The following is an 18,075-nucleotide window of genomic DNA, read 5'->3' on the forward strand; positions in this document are numbered from 1 at the left end:
GTGAAAAATTTGACCATACCCCATACTATCTATAAGACCATATCCAAGACTACAGCAAATATTTAATAAACAAATAAAAAAAGAACAACAGCAATTCAAGATCAACACATCCAAAAGAACAGAAAATTGTACAAACCACATCCTCTTAGGATTACTCTATAAAACTAGATATTGATAAGAAGAAAAAAATCCAGTTATTTAAAAATTAATAATGATCTATATGCTTCTCAATAATATGATGTCACAAAGAAAATAAACATTTCAAGTAGACATTTAGATTATAGCATATATGAGGTATTTCTTATGCAAATATATGAAATACCGCAAAATTGCACTCAGTTTACAGTAAAACCCTGTGCTCGTTTTGGCGTTAAAAGCGGACAAGTAAAATAAGTGAAATGATTAATAAAAATGAAAGTGTGATTAAAAAACGGAAGAAAGAAAAGATAATAGAGCGAAAAAGAACAACTAATGGATTTGAAAAGAGAAAAAGAGAATTTATAGACACATGCTAGAGCTAGTGTGTGTGTGTGTGTTTGCAAACCGTCCCTAGTACACGGAGGCCAAGGAGAGACCTAAGAAAGAGGCAGACCTCCGGATCATTAGGTGGCACGCTTAAAACTACAGGGCTTGTCTTGGGCAGCTGCAGGACAAGTAGATTTCCCAAGCCGCCGCCAGAATCTTAAAAGCTATATAGAGGTCTTACCTGGGTTCAGTCATCTATATGGTCCCCATGTCCTAAGCAACTCCTTACTCTCAAAGCTGTGTCCTTGAAAATGGCTCCTCCGAAGGGATGGTGGGTGGAACAAACAATCCAAGGCCAGGGGAGGGGGCAAGGAGCCTCCAATTGCCCGGATCCAGCGTAGGGGTCAATTGGCGGTCACGTCCTTTCGATGACCTCCTCCAGGGGTGAAAAATACACAGAAACCTCACAAATCTAAGATTCAGTAGAGCCATCCCTAAGTTCACACAATTCTAGGTGTGAATGCTGCCTCCATCACTTACAAAGCTGTGTGACATCAGATAAGTTGCTTAATTTTGCTGATCCTCAGGTTCTTTATCTCAGAAATGGCAATAATGATAGTACCTCTTTCATAGTAAGATAAATTTTGTGAAATCCACTTAGCACCCTGTGCTTGACATATTGTAAGCAGTCAATATATAATGGTTCTTCTATTTACTATAATCCTTAATAAATACAAGAAAAAATACCAGTATGTAGAATTTGGCATAAGAAGAACATTGTAACAATAGAGTGACATTAGTACCTACAAGATAACATTGTGTAATGGGTATGTTAATAAAAAGAGATGTTTTTGGAAAACTAACAATTTTCTGGAAAGAAACTTGCCAGAATTGACGAAAAAAGTGGCCAAATATATTTATACTTTAAGGAAACAGATAATTATTTTTTATATTGGCAGAAAAAATAAAAAGCCACAAAGATCTTTCCTTTTTAATGAACAAGTGTAAGTAACTTTTATATCAAAACCTGACATAGACAACGACAGTATAGGGCAGCATTTCAAAAACATGTTTTCTAGTTGTGCTAGAACCATGGATATTAATAAGTTTTAGCTTCAATTTTGGTTTTTAAGAATCTTATATTAAATTTCCCCAAAACATCCCTACATACACAGACACACACATTGGAATAGGAAATTCTGTACTCCTACAGCATCCTGGTCTCCCCTATTGTATCTTTTCTATTGTATCACATTTATCAAAATGTGACTCAATTTGCCTGTTTACTTGTCTGTACCCTAGCCATTTGGTTCTGCATTACTTGGGGCAAGAACCATGTGTGTCTTTTTGTCATTGTAGCCTGAGCTCTATTAATATCCACTTTTTGAATGAAACTGTTACAGGAAAAAAATATATACTATCTTCCAACAACTATGGAAAACTCCAAGTTATAAAAACATTAAACAGAACTCTTACCTATAAAATTGTTCATTTTGAATCTCTAACACACGATATATATTACCTGACCACAGAAATACTGTTTTCAAAAAACATTCTCTTAAACCTCATTATGTAATACCTACTTAGGAAACCTCAGTACATAATACCTACTTAGGAAACACTCATTAGCTAATTTCATTCATGAATATTGATCCAATATATCCAAATAAAATACTAGCTAATTAAATTCAATGTTATATTTTAAAAATCCCCCATCTTGACAAAGTAGAGTTTATCCCAAGAATACAGGGATGATTTTTTATTAGGATAAAATACATCAATAGGTCAGATAAGTAATATATATATACTATATATATATATATAGAGAGAGAGAGAGAGAGAGTATATATATATATATATATATACACACAATATATATATACATACATATATATACACACATATATACAATATATATATACATAAATACATACATATATACATATATATATATATATATATATATATATATATATATGATCAGTTTAACATACACTGGGGAAAAAATCAATAAAATTTAGCCCTCATTTAGGATGGAAACTTCTATGAATTATTGTTAGAAAAATCTTTTCCTAAAATGAGAAAATACCTATCTTGTAACCAACAATCATAGGCATCTTACAAGCTTTCTCCAGTCTTGCCCATCCTGGTTTCCTGTTTCCCCTTTTTTAAGTTAAAGCAAAAGCTTTAACTCAGACCATGTGACACTGAGGAACTCATCCTAAAGTTTCATGCAAGATGGGTGTTAAATACAAAATACTCCATATAACTGAATGAATGTTTAAAAATCAGAAACAAAAGTAAAAGACAGCTAACCTTAGGAAATATTTGCAGATATATGAGAGAGAGTATCCCTAAAATACTAAAAGTACTTATACTTTATAGATAGAGAACCAAACTATTTGTAGGAAAGTGAGCAGAAGATATAAACAAATGTTGCAGAAGATAAAAATGTTCAAAAAACCCTATCATCTCTCATTGATTCTCCCAATTCCGGTCTTTCCTCACCTAAGTCAATGTTATATTCCACAAGATTATCTAAAAGCAAAATTCTGATTATCTTCTTAAACACCATCAGTGACTAACTTCTCCCAATAGTAACCAAATTGACAATGAATATAGTATTATCCCAGGTAATTCTGACATTAAAGTAAAATATCTTGTAGGTATGTGGACCCACAAGAGTATGTGGACCCTTATTAAAGCAACCACCAGAACCAGTAGTTCATTCTTTCATCAAAGTTTTGTTAAACCTCCAATGACTATAGGTACCTCATCAGGTTCTGGGTGCCAAAAGATGAAAAACACAAAGTCCTTGCCCCTGAGTATCTCACAGGCCAGAGAAGACAAACAACAAATAATGGTAGCAGATGTTGACCTAAAAAAAAGAGGTAGACTAAGACAAGCTCAAAATTGTCAAAAAGATGAGTTTATCTGAGAATAGCAGAGGAATTGCAATTAAGGCCATGCAGCAAGTTCCAGGTAGGTCCACTGAGGGTTTGGGGTGGGCTCTTCTTCTGAGAAAGGAATGTAAAGAATGGGGAGTTTCGTTAAAGTCTGTTAAAATTAAAAATAAATGGAAACCAGCTTTGAAAATGCCCCAAGCAGATGAAACTAGTGCAGTCCTATAAATGAAGCTCAATTCAGCTTATTTTGTGAGACCAGCCCAATGTGGATCATTTCTTGGTCGTGTCTCTGGAAACCGTAAGCAAAAATTTCCCCAGGTTGAGATGAGATAACTCCTGACCAACTGCTTAATACTTACGAAAACCCTAATATTATCAGTTTTCTGTAAATCAGGCATTTATGAGAACTCAGTCCCTCAGTCCTGAAGTTTTGTTTTCCTGAGGACACATGTGCGAGATTGTCCATCTTACATCCTCCAGTTCCATTTCAGATTGAAATTCTTTCATGCAGTACAGTGAGCTAAGGCTCACATTGGTCCCATTCGCAGAGCAATAAGGGAACATAAAGAGATGTATCTGACCCAGTCTAGGTCTTCCTGGGGGATGCTATATCCAACCTGGATCTTAAAGTCTGAGCAGGAGTCACTCAGAGAAAGAGTGAAAAGAGGCAGAGCATGCCTGGTAGAAATGATGATATAAACGAAGACAGGGAGGCAAGAAGTAGTATTTTACATGTGGTGGCATTGTTAGACCATCTATGGTAAGCTAGAGATACGAGATAAGGCAGTAAAAGGCAAGTTAAAGCAGGCTATAGAGTTCTTTTTTTAAGGTTCTTGGAACCTGGCATGTAATAACCTATAAGCTCATTGAGGGTAGGGATTACCACATCTTCTAGAGAGTCTATCTAACACATCTTTCTATCTGAATTGCCAGCTAAAAAATTGCACGCACAGCACCCAGAATGCAATAATCAGCCCGTCCTATGAAGCCTTCCTTGCATTTCCAATTCATCTGGAAGAAGACAAATGTTGCACCTGCCAAAAAGCCTTGTATCAAGCTGAAAACTTATGTTTGTAGGGCAAGGGCTCTTGATAGCTCAGAATACACAAACTTTATTTCTCTGGGGCTTGTTTTCCTTTCCTCTAGTCACTTCCATCCAGCTTCACTCATGCGTTTTGCTAGATATGAAGCAGATATAACCAGAGGGAGAACCTGTTTGAACTCAAGGTTTAATTCAATTCCAAACCAGAGCCCCATTGTGTGCATGATTTATCAATAGCATTTAAGTGCCTGTGGTGAGCCAGCCCTGACTTGGCTCCATAAATAAATGATGTCAGACTTCATTCCTGTCCTCCAAGTTCTCACACTCTACAGAGGAAAAGGGGGAGCATCTACACAGTTTTCATCAAGATAATTATGGCTAAGCAAAGCCTAGCTAATTGGCCAAACACAGCAAAAAAGCCATTCAAACCTGGGAGCTAAGCAGTGCTATGAGGAGCCCTATGTTCTCCTTGAACAGGTTTTATTTCCCTTTCTCCTTTTCTTTTCTTTCTTTTTTAAAGCCTTTACCTTCTTACAGTGTAGAGATTCTTTTACTCAGGTCTGCTTCAACTCAGCTATGAAATGGAAGATCTCTGAGTCAGGAAGTCTTTGATGAGTGGCAAGGAGGCCTTTGTCTGTGCTAACTAACATCTGATGGAGAATCATAGAATCTCAAGAATTAAAATAAATTTAGTGGGAAGTATGCAGACTTCCATCTCTAACCCTTATGAGACAGCTTTATTTTTGGTTGTAAGAGAGGACCAGGAAAGAAAACACATTGGCGCTATGAGTTACCCATGATCTAGAGATTCTCAGTCATAATTGCCAAGATGGAAACAAAAAATGGAGTCAAGAGATTGCATTGTAGGAGAGACTAATGCAATGGTGTGGTCTGGACATTACAGAAAAGACCCGAAATGGAGTGTAGTCCAAACAAAGAAAGAAATAAAGAAGTTCCATGCATGGTAGGGAGGTAAGCATTTGGTAGAGAGGGTGGTATAAAATGGAAAAGCAATAAAAAGAGGACAGATCTTGAGAAGGAAATCTTGGATTTGCAATCAGGAAGGACTGGGAATATGAAGTCTAGGAATGGACTAGTGCCTGGGTATATGCCCCATTCAGAGAATAATAGGACGATCTTCACAGGAAGTGTAAGCATGGTGGTTGTGGGAGCCCAAAAAATAGATTGCCTTTGAGATAAACAAACAGTCTTAACCTTGAGGTGATTCTGTAGGGACAGAAGGCTTTTTTGAAAAGCAAGGGAAAAAAAGGTATGAGAATGAGTAAGAAAAATCCTAGATACAAAATCAAAGCTTCAAAAGATGCAGGGAAAGACCCGAAAGTAATAAATATGCCTTGAGTTGCTTCTGAGAGACAGAATATACAAGAGACAATGCGAGACTGCATATAAAAATAGAACCCTGTCCCACAACCCACAGCAACTAGCTCAGGAAGTCAAACCACAACCTCTGTGGCAATCAGCCCCAAACATCCCCCAGGACAAGATCAATAACTGACAGCTTCTCTAATTTTTGTCCCTACTTCCAGCTTGGGACCAACTGGAGAAAGCCAATATGGCTGGCTAACCAATTACATAGGATGCTCTGCTTCCCAGTAGCCCACCTCCAGTTTCCCATGCCAGTGAGGGCATCTGTGAAGCCTTTCTGCTTTTTTCCATTATAAAGCTTTCCCACTCCTCTGCCAAGCTTTGAGTCTCTGCCAAATACAGGTGATGGAGTCTGACTCCCTTGCTATAACAAGCTCTGAATAAATACCCTTTTCTTATTCTCATGTAGAAGAGAAAATATCTCTTTTTCCCCATACTACCCCATGTACCCAACACTATTACAGGCACTGGAAATAACAGGGAGCAGATCAGGAAAAGATCTCTGCCCTTATGGGACTAGCTTTCCTTTGGAAGAGACAAGCGATGAGAGAAATTAAGCAAGCATTATGATGATAAACTACTATGGAGGAAATAAGGATGATGAAATGGGGGTGGCTAATGTACTAGAACGTGAAGAACAGCCTCCTCAAGGAGGCAATATTTAAACTGAAGACTAAGAGATCAGGAAAAGCTAGGCTCACGAATTGCTCAGGAAGAGACGCCAGGTTGAAGGAACAGCAAGTACAGGATGCACTGGGGCAGAGCACCCTTGGTTTTGTTGGAGAAAAATAGAAAAGACCAGGGCAGTGGGGATGTGTTGAGTGAGAGGCAGGTGGGGGTGAGACTGGGGAGGTAGGCGAGGCTGGATCACGCAAGGCTGAGGAAGGATGTTATTACAAATGTGGAGGGATGGTATCAGAAGGTTTCAGGCAGGAACACTTGAGGTCCTAAGATAAATGCAAATGTACAAGCAGAGTCAGTTTTAAATGTTCCTTTCCACTCAATTACCACTATCAAGTCAGAGCAGTTCATCCTAAAGATTTCAAGTGTTTATGGAAATAACAGAAGTGCTGCTGGGATAATAGTGCTTTGGTGTAATTAAGCACCTCTGCTCTCTCATCATGAAGAAACAACAAGCTTCCAGCTCTTTTTCAAGATCCCACGCACAGCTGATAATGGACAATCCATCAATATCTTCTTCCTGCCATACTAAGACTGTTTTATGATGATCCTGAAAGCTTTAATAAACCCTCTTAGATAATTTCTTTATGAGGCAGGGAATTAGTAGAGCTGAGCATGAAATAGGTTAGGGTCTGTCAACAAAGAGGGCACCATTGTTTTTATGACTTCTACCAGTGGTCCCTGGGTGGAAAACTCTAATTAGCTGGGATATTGATAACATATGTGGTTGCATCGATCTGCTCTCTAAATAGCAGCCAGCTCTTTGCTCAAACAGGGACTTTGCTCAGTTCTGACATCATCGAGCCTGCTCCATCACTGGAAACAAGCTCCTTTGAAGGCTAAGGTAACTCATTTCCACTGGTTGTTAGAGTTCCAGGCCTAACACTAAATCCTGAGTCCCTAAAAAAAAAAAAAAAAAAAAAGAAAGAAAAAGGGTCATAGAGGCATGATGCTCATAATTTCTGCCACAACCCATTTTATAATACAGAGAAGTTCAGGTATCAGTGCAATCTTGCTCCTCAATTTCTGCTGCCAATTCCAGATCAAGGTAAGGGCTGTGCCTAATGATGCAGCAAGAAAAGATATTGTCTGATCAGCATTGCCATGATCACGGCTGGTAGTATCAGGAAGGACTCCCTGTTTAGAATTAGTCAATCACTGGGGATAGCATTCTAGAGTCTTCCCAGTGTGTTTGTCTATATCTGTTGCAAACCTCAAACGAGCAAGTGAAAAGAGCTGAGAAAGGAAGCATGGCTAACTGATGTGGTTGAATTCAGCGAACATTCCATCGAACCTGTTTCCTCTTTGTCCTGGGCACACAGCTACACCACTTCTCCAACCTTCTTGCCTTTAGGTGTGGCTTTATGATAGTCTCAGCCATTGGAAAGTAAGTGACGTTGAAGCGTTTCCCATCTGGGTCTGGCCCAGAAGCCACCCCTCCCCCCCCACTACCACTGCACATGTTCCTCCAAGCCCTCTTCATCTTCCCTTGGCTTGACACAGATGAATAACACCATCTTCAAATCTACAACTGGAAATAGAAGAATCACAGGGTGGGAAGGCTTAGGGTCCTTAAAAAAGCATCTGAAGGAGAGCTGCCTGCCAATTAGGAATACCCTTTGTGAACTTACATGAACAAAAAATAAATTTCTATCATTTTAAATTGCTGAGATGTTGGAATTTATCTGTTACAACCACTGGCATTCACTAACAAAACCAGACTTTCAAAGAATTCATAAACAAAAGTATTTGTCATCTTAGGGTTACTGCCATGGCCCATCAGGCAAGAAAGCAGCCATATTTTTTAATAGCTTTATCAAGGTTTAAATCACATATCATATAATTAACTCATTGTTAAGTGTATAGTTCTATGGGTTTTAGTAAATGTATACAGTTATGTAGAATATTCTATCAAACCCCCAATTCTCTCATTCCTATATGCAATCAGTCCACGATCCCAACCCCAGCACCAGGCAAGTACAAATCTGCTTTTAGTATTTCTGGCATTTATCACTTAGTATGTTTTTTGAAGTTCACCCGCATTACATTATCAGTAGTTTATTCCTTTTTTGAGAGAAAGAGAGTGCAAGTGAAAGAGGGAGAGAGAGAGAGAGAGTCCCACGAGGGGCAGAGAGAGAAAGAGAGAGAGAAGTAGAGCTCAATCAAAGCAGGGATTGTGTTTTACCCAAAGTGGGGCTGGAGCTCACCCGATGCATGACTCGAACTCACGCACTGTGAGATCATGACCTAAGCAAAAGTCAGACGCTTAACCGACTGAGCCACGCAGGCACCCCTAGTTTGCTCTTTTTGATTGCTGTATATGATGGAATTTGAAACGTTTCCAGTTTAGTATTACTTTTATTGATGCTGTTATACGTAAGTCTTTGTACATGTTTTAATTTCTCTCTAATAGGAGCTGAATTGCTGGGTTGTATTAACTACCATTTCATATCTAACAAAAGCTTTCTTTGGTTACCTTAGAAAGAATCTCTTCTTTGGTGTTTTTAAATCATTTTTGTTCATACGTGAAATACTGCATTTATCACATTGAATTCATTGAATGTTTTCATTCACATCTCTCTCTGCTAACTAGACTATCAGCTCCTGAAAGATTTAAAAAAGCCATTTTTGGGGGATATGTTAATGCTTAGAATAGTGATGAGTACTCAGTAAGTGTTTATTGGAATAACAAAATGCCAGAGAGCTTGAGGTGAAGGAGCTATTATGTAGATGGAGTGCTGAGCTATGTCAACTTGGCTAATGTCAGGAACTGTGTTTCCAAGAATTCCCTTCTCTGTTTGACCCCTGTTAGAGATGACCAAAGGAAGAAACTGCGTGGGACTCCGAAGGAGGAAGTGGAACAGAAGTTACTCTACTCTCCAAAGGCACTCTACTGTACTAGTGGTGAGGCATGGTGTGAGGTTGGGGTGGACTTGTCTGGCAGGCCCGCTTACCCCCATCTCCTTGGCCCTTTGTCGGCTCCTCTTCCCCACAGGTGAGGCTGCAGCCCTGCCCAGGTGCTGTTGCATCCACACGACTCCTGAAACGGAATGCTACGGGCACCAGTGACAGTCTCAACCAAGTTTATTGCAATGAGAGGCAAGGCCAACCGATCGATCAGCACCGACACTCTTGAGCAGAGAGGGGTCCTGAACAGCAGGGATAAAGAGTTTTTACAGCCGACCACATCGTCTTATCATCACCTGGGAACAGAACAAAGGAATAGTTCCCAGGTGGAAACGGTTCAAACAGGCCCTTGCCCCAATCCAATCAAACACTAATCACATCCCTTGGTGGATAGGATAAGGCTGTCATCTCTTAACCTATAGTGTTAAAACAAAGCTGTTATTTCTTAAGGCTACAGGTTAGCCCTACACTACAATTTAACCCTTACAGTGCTAGGCATTTATCACTTAGTATCATGTTTTCGAAGTTCACGCATGAACGTTTTGAAGTGGACCCAGGGAGGTAAGCCCTAGACAGAAGCAAGGGCTTCCCATAGACCCCTCGTTGGCTTCTTCCTTTGGGGATCCCACCCTGATGGCCTGATGCCCTTGTTTCCAGAATGTTCCCTCAAGCTCTGACATCAACCACACCAGAGCTCCAGCCAGACTAGTCAGCAGCTGATTCTCTGACTCGCACATTCCTCTTCTGGATCTGCACTTTCCCAGTTCTTGCCACAGTCGCATGAGGTCTAATTCCTATAATAAAGCCATCACTTCGTATTACTCACAGTGGGTCTGTTTTCTTAGCCAAACCCTGACTGATACAGTTCTCCAGGCATGCCCCAACCATATGTAAATCTTCACCCTTCTTGACAGTCCAGCACTGTGGCCCAGAGCCTCTGAAAACCTGCCTGACCAGCTCTAAGCAGGTGGGCCCTCCCTGTCCTAGGTGACATTTATTTAAAAGGTCTCTCTACACACAAAGCATTACCCATGAGATCTGGGAAGAGTTTTGTTTCCAGCATTAAAATGTCACTGAAGATTTTTAATGATATTGTTTTTCTTTTTCTTCAGCTAGAATTTAAATTTTTCCTGATAACATTTTAATTGCTATTAGAATTCCTGGGTAACTGGCAACCCTTAAATTTTTGTTATAGGTGTTAATTGTTATCTTGAATCCTCAGAAAGATAAAGACAATTTAAAGTAAACATAGGGAAAGAGATCTCAAGTGCTTTGAGAGAAAGGGAGAGAGAATCTGGGAAACAATGACTAGGGGCACTGCCATGTTATTTTCTTCTTTTTTACTCTCTTCTCACACTTGTACCTCAAATGTTTAATTGAAAGAAGAAACAACTTATTGGGTAAAATCAACTGTTCTTGTCCTCTACCCTTGTCAAACAGCAGAGCTGAAGCACTCAATATTCCTGCCTGACCGTAGATTATCTTCTGATACCTTGTCAATGGTAATTGGAGCATATGGCAGATCACAGGCAGAAGGAGTGACACCAGTAATGGTCTTTATGGCCAGTTATTACAGAGGGCTGTCCCCCTGCCAAGTAGACCATTGTCTGGTCATGATCTGTGACAAAAGTAAGGTTCTACGAGTCATAAGATAATTGGTGGTGGTGTCGGTACTTAGGGACTCTAATGAGGCCAATTTCTGTGAGCCTAACTATGAAGTGGGTACAGCTTTTTGTTGAATTTTATTTGAACTGATAGAGACAGACTTACTTTGTCCTGCAGAGGTTCTCTTGAGCTCTTTCCTGCATTATATATTTCAAGGACCAGTACAAGACTCATTTTTCCTGGAAGCAGGATGAAAGGGAATTTACTATTTTTTTTAGAAGCTTGGCAAAAGATGCAATGCTTTTTGCCAAGATGGCCACTGCAGAGGAAATACATCAACTTAAAAACGAGAAAAGGCCAAGACCCAGTCTGTTCTTTGAGGGACAGATAGGGGAATCAGTTCCACATAGACAAGCTATTTGGAAGTTGAGGGCAACAAGTCTCAAACAATGAATCTGTTTTTCAGAAAAGAGAATCCATTCTGTGTTTGAGAGTGAAACTCAAAAAAGAAGCCATGGTGTTAGGTGATGGAGAGGGGAAGAAGGGCTGATTGGAGTGTGAGGTTGCTGGTGAGGGATCCTCCTAACTCTACCACTCCTGAGTTCATCCTGGTCACTGTGGCACAGGGCACCAATGCCATTCCAAGCAGGGATTCAGAGTAACAGAGCAGAAGTGGTGTGGTGGCTAAGCCTGAAGTCCCATTGCCTGGGTCTGAATCCCAGTTACGAGCCTGAGAAGTTGAGTGACTGTGGGAAAATTATATAAGTTTCAATGTCTCAATTTCTTCTTCTGTATAATGGGTAAAATAATAGCATCTCTAGTGCAGAGCTAAAAACAAGTTAAGTGAGTTACACACACACACACACACACACACACACACACACACACACACCCTTTGTTCCAGCCATGGCCACTTAGTCTATTAAAAATATTTTCCTTGTCAGGGTGCCTGGGTGGTTCAGTCAGTTAAGTGTCTGACTTTGGCTCAGGGCATGATCTCTCACGGCTTGTGAGTTCAAGTCCCGTGTTGGGCTCTGTGCTGAGAGCTCAGAGCCTGGAGCCTGCTTCTGCTTCTGTGTCTCCCTCTCTCTCTCTGCCCCTCCCCAGCTCAGGCTCTGTCTCTCTCCTTCAAAAATAAATAAACATTAAAAAAATTAAAAAAAAATATTTTCCTTGTCAACAAACCCAGATACTGGTCCCCAGTCATATCCTCTGGTCCATTTCCTGTCTCTAAGGAGCAGTCTACGAAGTGCCTTTGGATACCTTTACGGATTCACCATCAGCCACCAATAGACTAATAGGCAAGTGGAATACCAGCCCCAAGAGCTTAACTCTACTGCCATAGTTGCTGTGGATAACAGCCTGTTTTCCTGCCTCAATGCACCTTATATGAGATGAGAACAGACCTCCCTCCCCCCACCCAAACACAACCTCTGTCTTCTGTCCCAATGAATTTGGTAAGCAAGGTAGTAATGCTGCACCAGGACCCCAGCAGTTGTGGGCTACCCAAGACATAAAAGGAGTTGATTAATGTTGATAACAACTCTCCATTTCTCCTCAAAATGAAGCATTGGCTTCCCCTTTGAATCCTGATGCTCATGAAATTTTCCCACTTACATCCCAACCTGTAAGTGGCCTGGCCTCTTGTTTTCTCTCTAAAGCTTGACCATATTTCCTACTATCTCCTTGAGCAACGAATGCATTTCTGGCTCAAAATAGCCCTGAGATTGACCACCAGTCAATCCAAAGAGATTATATGTCAACAACCTCCCCGATAGCTATAGGTTTATGTATCCTCTGGCTTATGAAATATTCTGGCTTCTGGTAAGTTTTTGTATCATCACTGTAACTTCTTTTTTAAGTAGGCTCCACACGCAGAATGGAGTCCAAGTGAGGCTCGAACTCACAATCCTGAGATCAAGACCCGAGCTGAGATCAAGAGTCGGTCGCTTATCCAACTGAGCCACCCAGGCACTCCTTATCACTTGTAACTTTAAACACTGGTAGTTAGCCATAAGAATGTCAATGAATTAAGTCATGCATCCATTCATTTCCTGCATGGTTCCATAAAAAGTCTTAAAATAATTAACAGAAGATAGTATATGAGGTCAGATAAAGCAAAGCAAAGGCTGGGCAGTACCCCCAAAATGTTTTCTTTTCTGCAACAGTGTTTAAACTGTGTTACAGATTTAATTCTGAGCTTCCCGGCAACAAAGTCAAGAAGGAAACACATTCTGTCATTTGTAAATGCTAGCCACAAGATTTTTTGGAGATATTCAAAGGTTTTCCTGTCATTAATGTAAGGTAAACATTATGAGACCTTGAGAAATACTGGTATGACAGATTATTTTCCCTTTTGTGAACTCCAAAGCCACATAACTCCATCTCAAATGTGCCATTCTCACTGCCAGTGGCAGGGGCTGCAGAAGCAGCATCCATATCTCAGAGCAAAAGTATTGGAGTTGGGTTTTAGAAAAAAAGTCTGGCCCCTGATAAGCCCCTGATTAGCCCCAAGAGACTACATTTCCTCTGCCCACTCTAATTTGCATCAAGCAGTATGCCATTAATCTTCATCGATCCTTACATTCTGCTTGTCCCTGCTATCTTCGAGGAAGCAGAATTCAATTTTCTATGCAGGCAAGCTGGTAGGTCTTTAGCTGGTTTGGAGGTCTGTGTGTAGACATCACATTCACGTTATTGAAAGTTCCAGATGAATGGCTGCCCATGGGAATTCATTCAAACACTGGATGGATTCATCATCAGAATGAGAAAAATCATGGCTATGGTATAAGGGACAAGTATTCCCTCTATTTTCCTTCTATCTTTTAAAAAATCAAATTAGTAGCCAATGTGACTTACATAGCCAACTAATGAGTGTGAGCACACAGAAAAAAGGTTAGATTTGAAATCAAGCCAAGCTTCAATTAAGTCAGTCCTGCAAATTTAATAATTTTTATAGATATTTCTTTGCAGAGTGGTAATGAGATACCTATAGTAGGCAATATATACGTGATTATAACTTCATTAAAACAATGTGTATTTTTTTTATAAACTAGGATAAAGGAAAGTGAAATTTGGAGAGAAGTTGTATTGAGATCCCTTTAAGTGCCCCTGAACTAAAGTAAAGAGGGCCCACTGATTAATATTTTCAAAAAGGGCCCTGATAACTAAATATACCAGAAGATAGAGGCCACAATCCTTTCTTCTTTCCCAAGGAATACATTCTATACAAGTTAAAAAAGTTGTGCAGATCCAAAAGAAAATTTCACTAGAGAGATCTGATCAAATATCTTTTTTAAGCCTAGGACTAAGCTGTCAATTTCTTATGAATCACTTTCTGTACCCAGAATACATACTTACATATAAAGACATAACATTTAAAATTGGCAATATACATGTGAAACAATGTGTACATGGAGAAAATATGGGAGATTTCTATGATGTAAGATTAGTGTTTCTCATTAATATATTATAGTACTTATTGCTTTCTAAAGTAGAGGCAGGATTGCTGTTCCCTACACTGTTGCAATTAGCTGGAGCCCTCAAAATATGAGCAAAAGTGCTGTGAATTGTTTGCAGGCAGAAGTTTGATGAACCAACACATGGTTTGCCATGCTCTCTTTTGCTTATGCCATGACAACCAGAAAGTTTTAGGATGCCTGGTGTGCAGCCTGGGTGCCTGAATGAGGATGACATAGAGAAGAGTATCCAATCAACCCATGATGTTCATGCAGCATGAGCTACATAATGTCTTTATGAGACTGGGTGTATATGAAGCATAATTTAACTAATCCTGACTGGGTGACCGAGTTGTGTCCAGCTAGATCAGGATAGGCTAATTATGGTGTAAAAGCAAATAATTAAAAATCTCAAGTGCTTAAACCAACTAAGATTTACTTGTCACTCATGCTATGTGCCCAACGTGGGCTATCTGAGGAGTCTACTCAACACAGTCACTCAGGGACTCAAGTGACAGTCCGCTATTGTGATTGCCAATGCAGGGAACAGGGGACATGGCAAGTGGTTTCCTGGCTTTTAAAACATCTAGTTATTTCTGCTCATATTTCCTTGGTGAAATGCATGTCACATGGCCATACCTTCCTTCAGATGGCATGGGAAAGTGCAATCCTCTAATGTGCCCAAAAGGAAAGACTTTTTTAAAAATGTCAGTGATAGGCCCTAATGATAAAAATACAGGTGTGATACCCATTTTCTAGATGATATTACCAGTTGAGAAAGCTTTAGAAACTGGCTTAAACTCATTGGATGTGGAAGAAAAGAGTGTCTGAATCCTGGCAGGCTGAATTCCAGGTCCTAGACCCTTAAAAACTATGCAATAATACTAAGACTCTACTATTAAGAATAATAGTGAGCACTTGGAGATGGTAAAGAATAATAATGTGGATTATTCATAGCATGGAGTATTATTATTAACAAATAATAGTAACAACAGCCAATTAGCATTAACTAATGATAATGGCTAACAAAGAAGCAGAATAGCCTAGCAGCTAAATGATTGGCTTCTGACTAGTGGTTATGTGACCTTGAACAAGTAACTTAATTTTTCAGTTTTCAGTTGCCTCATCTATATGATGATAATAGTACCATCTCTCTTGTAATGTTATTCTGAAAAGTAAATGAGTTTCATAAAAAGCCTGCCCCAAAGGACACCCTCAATAAATATTCCTGAGTGTTTGCTGTGCATTGGGCATTGTGCTAAGGGCTCTGCATGGATTACATCATGCAATGTCCAAAATACTGCCAGTGCAATGAAGATGTCTCACCACACCTAGAACTTGTGTTTTAACATTTTCCAACCCTTCTGCCATTCCTTCTTGTCTCCCTCATATTTTCTCACATACTTGTCTTCACCTTAATCCTAAGTATCTGCTTCTATTGTGACCGGCACCTAAAACAACCTCAGTCATACACCTGTCAAGACTTTTACCCATAGTCTGCATTCTTCTGGAATTCTTACCAGATACCTCTAAGGCACACATATCAGAAGCCCTGTCCTCTAATATTCCCATCAATACATTTTTGTATGCCCCTGATATCTAGATAAATATGTATGTTCCCAATATAAATTTAGGGTCAGAATGGGGCACTTGGGTGGCTCATTTGGTTAAGCATCTGACTTCGGCTCCGGTCATGATCTCAAGTTTCATGAGTTTGAGCCCTGTTTTGGGCTCTGTGCTGACAGCTCAGAGCCTGAAGCCTGCCTCAGATTCTGTGTTTCCCTCTCAATCTGCCCCTCACCAACTTGTGCTCTGTCTCTCTCTCTCTCAAAAAAAAAAAATAAATAAATAAATAAACATTAAAACAATTTTTAATAAATTTGAGGTCAGAATGAAGACAAAAATACAGTCTAGGACTTCGACACATATAAAATCCAATTCAGAAAGGAGAATTGTATAAAAAATTAAGAACTGTACAATGTTGTTTTTATACATTAAAGCCTGGTCTCCCTGAGAAGAGCCTTACCTGTACTCATTTAGAAGTTTACTAGGTCGGAGTAAAAACCTGAAGAATGTACCTTTATTGTCATTTAAAAATCTCAGCTATGTATCCAGAAAACACAGTTATGTCAAAGTGAGTTGAAAATAGATTCTAGTGTTGGCCCTTCATTCATTATTCTTTTCAACTTTGTGGGAAGCTGGGGAAGCCAATGTGACTCCCCTCTGTTCTAGTCCCTGATACTAAAAATGGAAACCAGGCCTGCTACACATAGGGACATTCACAGGGCAGAGCCATCATGAATTAGGACAGCACTGAGTTCTGAAACATGTGGAGTTCCTTATTTGAAGGCTCTTCTGCATCTGTACAGAGCATCATTGTTTTATATTGATTCATTTTAAATGGTCCCTTGGCTGAGAACGTCAAAATAGATTCATGCTCCAGATTTCCATCATCCTTTTGGAAAAATCGAGACAATGGCCTTCATTACTTTTTATCCTGTGTAGCCTCTGAAAGTTTCAACACTTCTCCAGTGCACAGGTCCCTCTTCACCAGATGCTGGTTTTTCAGAATTGAATTCTAGTAAGAATTATGCCTGCCAAATTAATTTCACCCTCAACTCCTAAAGGGTCCTTAAGATGAAAAGGATTTGCTCACTTAAGGTCATTTGTAAACAAAGAAGAAACACATTGCTGTACAACATGGGGAGCAAATAGGATTCCCAGTCAAAGGAAACCAAGATACATGAGGGTGAGGCCACCATGTTTTTAACTCGGCAAATACCTCATCCTCTGTCAAGGGCAAGGGGCTAATGCAGAAACAAGTTATGAATGAGATAAGCAGTGCGGAGTCTGAGAAAACACCCAGGACCTCAGGGTGCCTGGGTGGCTCAGTCAGTTAAGCGGCCGACTTCAGCTCGGGTCATGATCTCGTGGTCCGTGAGTTCGAGCCCTGCGTCGGGCTCTATGCTGACAGCTCAGAGCCTGGAGCCTGTTTCAGATTCTGTGTCTCCCTCTCTCTGACCCTCCCCTGTTCATGCTCTGTCTCTCCCTGTCTCAAAATTTTTAAAAAAACTTTTTAAAAGAAAACACCCAAGACCTTGAAACAACACATCTCCATGGCAGGATTCTTTTCATTAGTTACATCTTTTTTATCCCATTAACAATACCCTTTGTTACCCATGGAGACATTATTTATCCTCAGAAATTTATGTTAAAGAAGCAACATTAAGTAAAATACAAATTAAGTAACTATGATATACATATGTGTGTGTGTGTGTATATATATATATATATATATATATAATATACATATAAACATACATATATACATATATATTTCATTTAAAGTATTTAATGATTGGGGTGCCTGGGTGGCTCAGTCAGTTAAGCATCCGAATCTTGATTTCGGGTCAGGTCATGATCTCATAGTTCCTGAGATCAAGCTCCACGTGTCAGTGCAGATCCTGCTTGGGATTCTCTCTCTCCCTCTCTCTCTGCCCCTCACTCACTTCCTCTCTCTGTCTCTCTCTCTCTACCTCTCTCTATCTCTCGAAACAAATAAATAAAACAAAAATAAACTATTTAATGATTACATACCACATATAAAGTTATACTTTTAAGTATC

General features: G+C 39.6%; 1 long non-coding RNA gene across 2 annotated transcripts in view; it reads right to left on the reverse strand.

The window, feature by feature from the left end:
- Window positions 1–18,075, reverse strand: part of LOC145715368 (uncharacterized) — a 569,759-nt gene that overhangs the window by 328,793 nt on the left and 222,891 nt on the right. Inside the window, exon 3 of one of the 2 annotated variants that reach the window (XR_014137429.1) lies at window positions 707–901. The exons of the other annotated variant lie outside the window; for it this stretch is intronic. This is a non-coding gene — a long non-coding RNA (uncharacterized LOC145715368). The remainder of the gene's footprint in view (window positions 1–706; window positions 902–18,075) is intronic. 2 annotated transcript variants of the gene reach the window in all.

This window comes from Panthera onca, chromosome A3 (assembly GCF_046562875.1).
Source record: "Panthera onca isolate mPanOnc1 chromosome A3, mPanOnc1 haplotype 2, whole genome shotgun sequence".
NCBI classification, from domain to species: Eukaryota; Metazoa; Chordata; class Mammalia; order Carnivora; family Felidae; genus Panthera; species Panthera onca.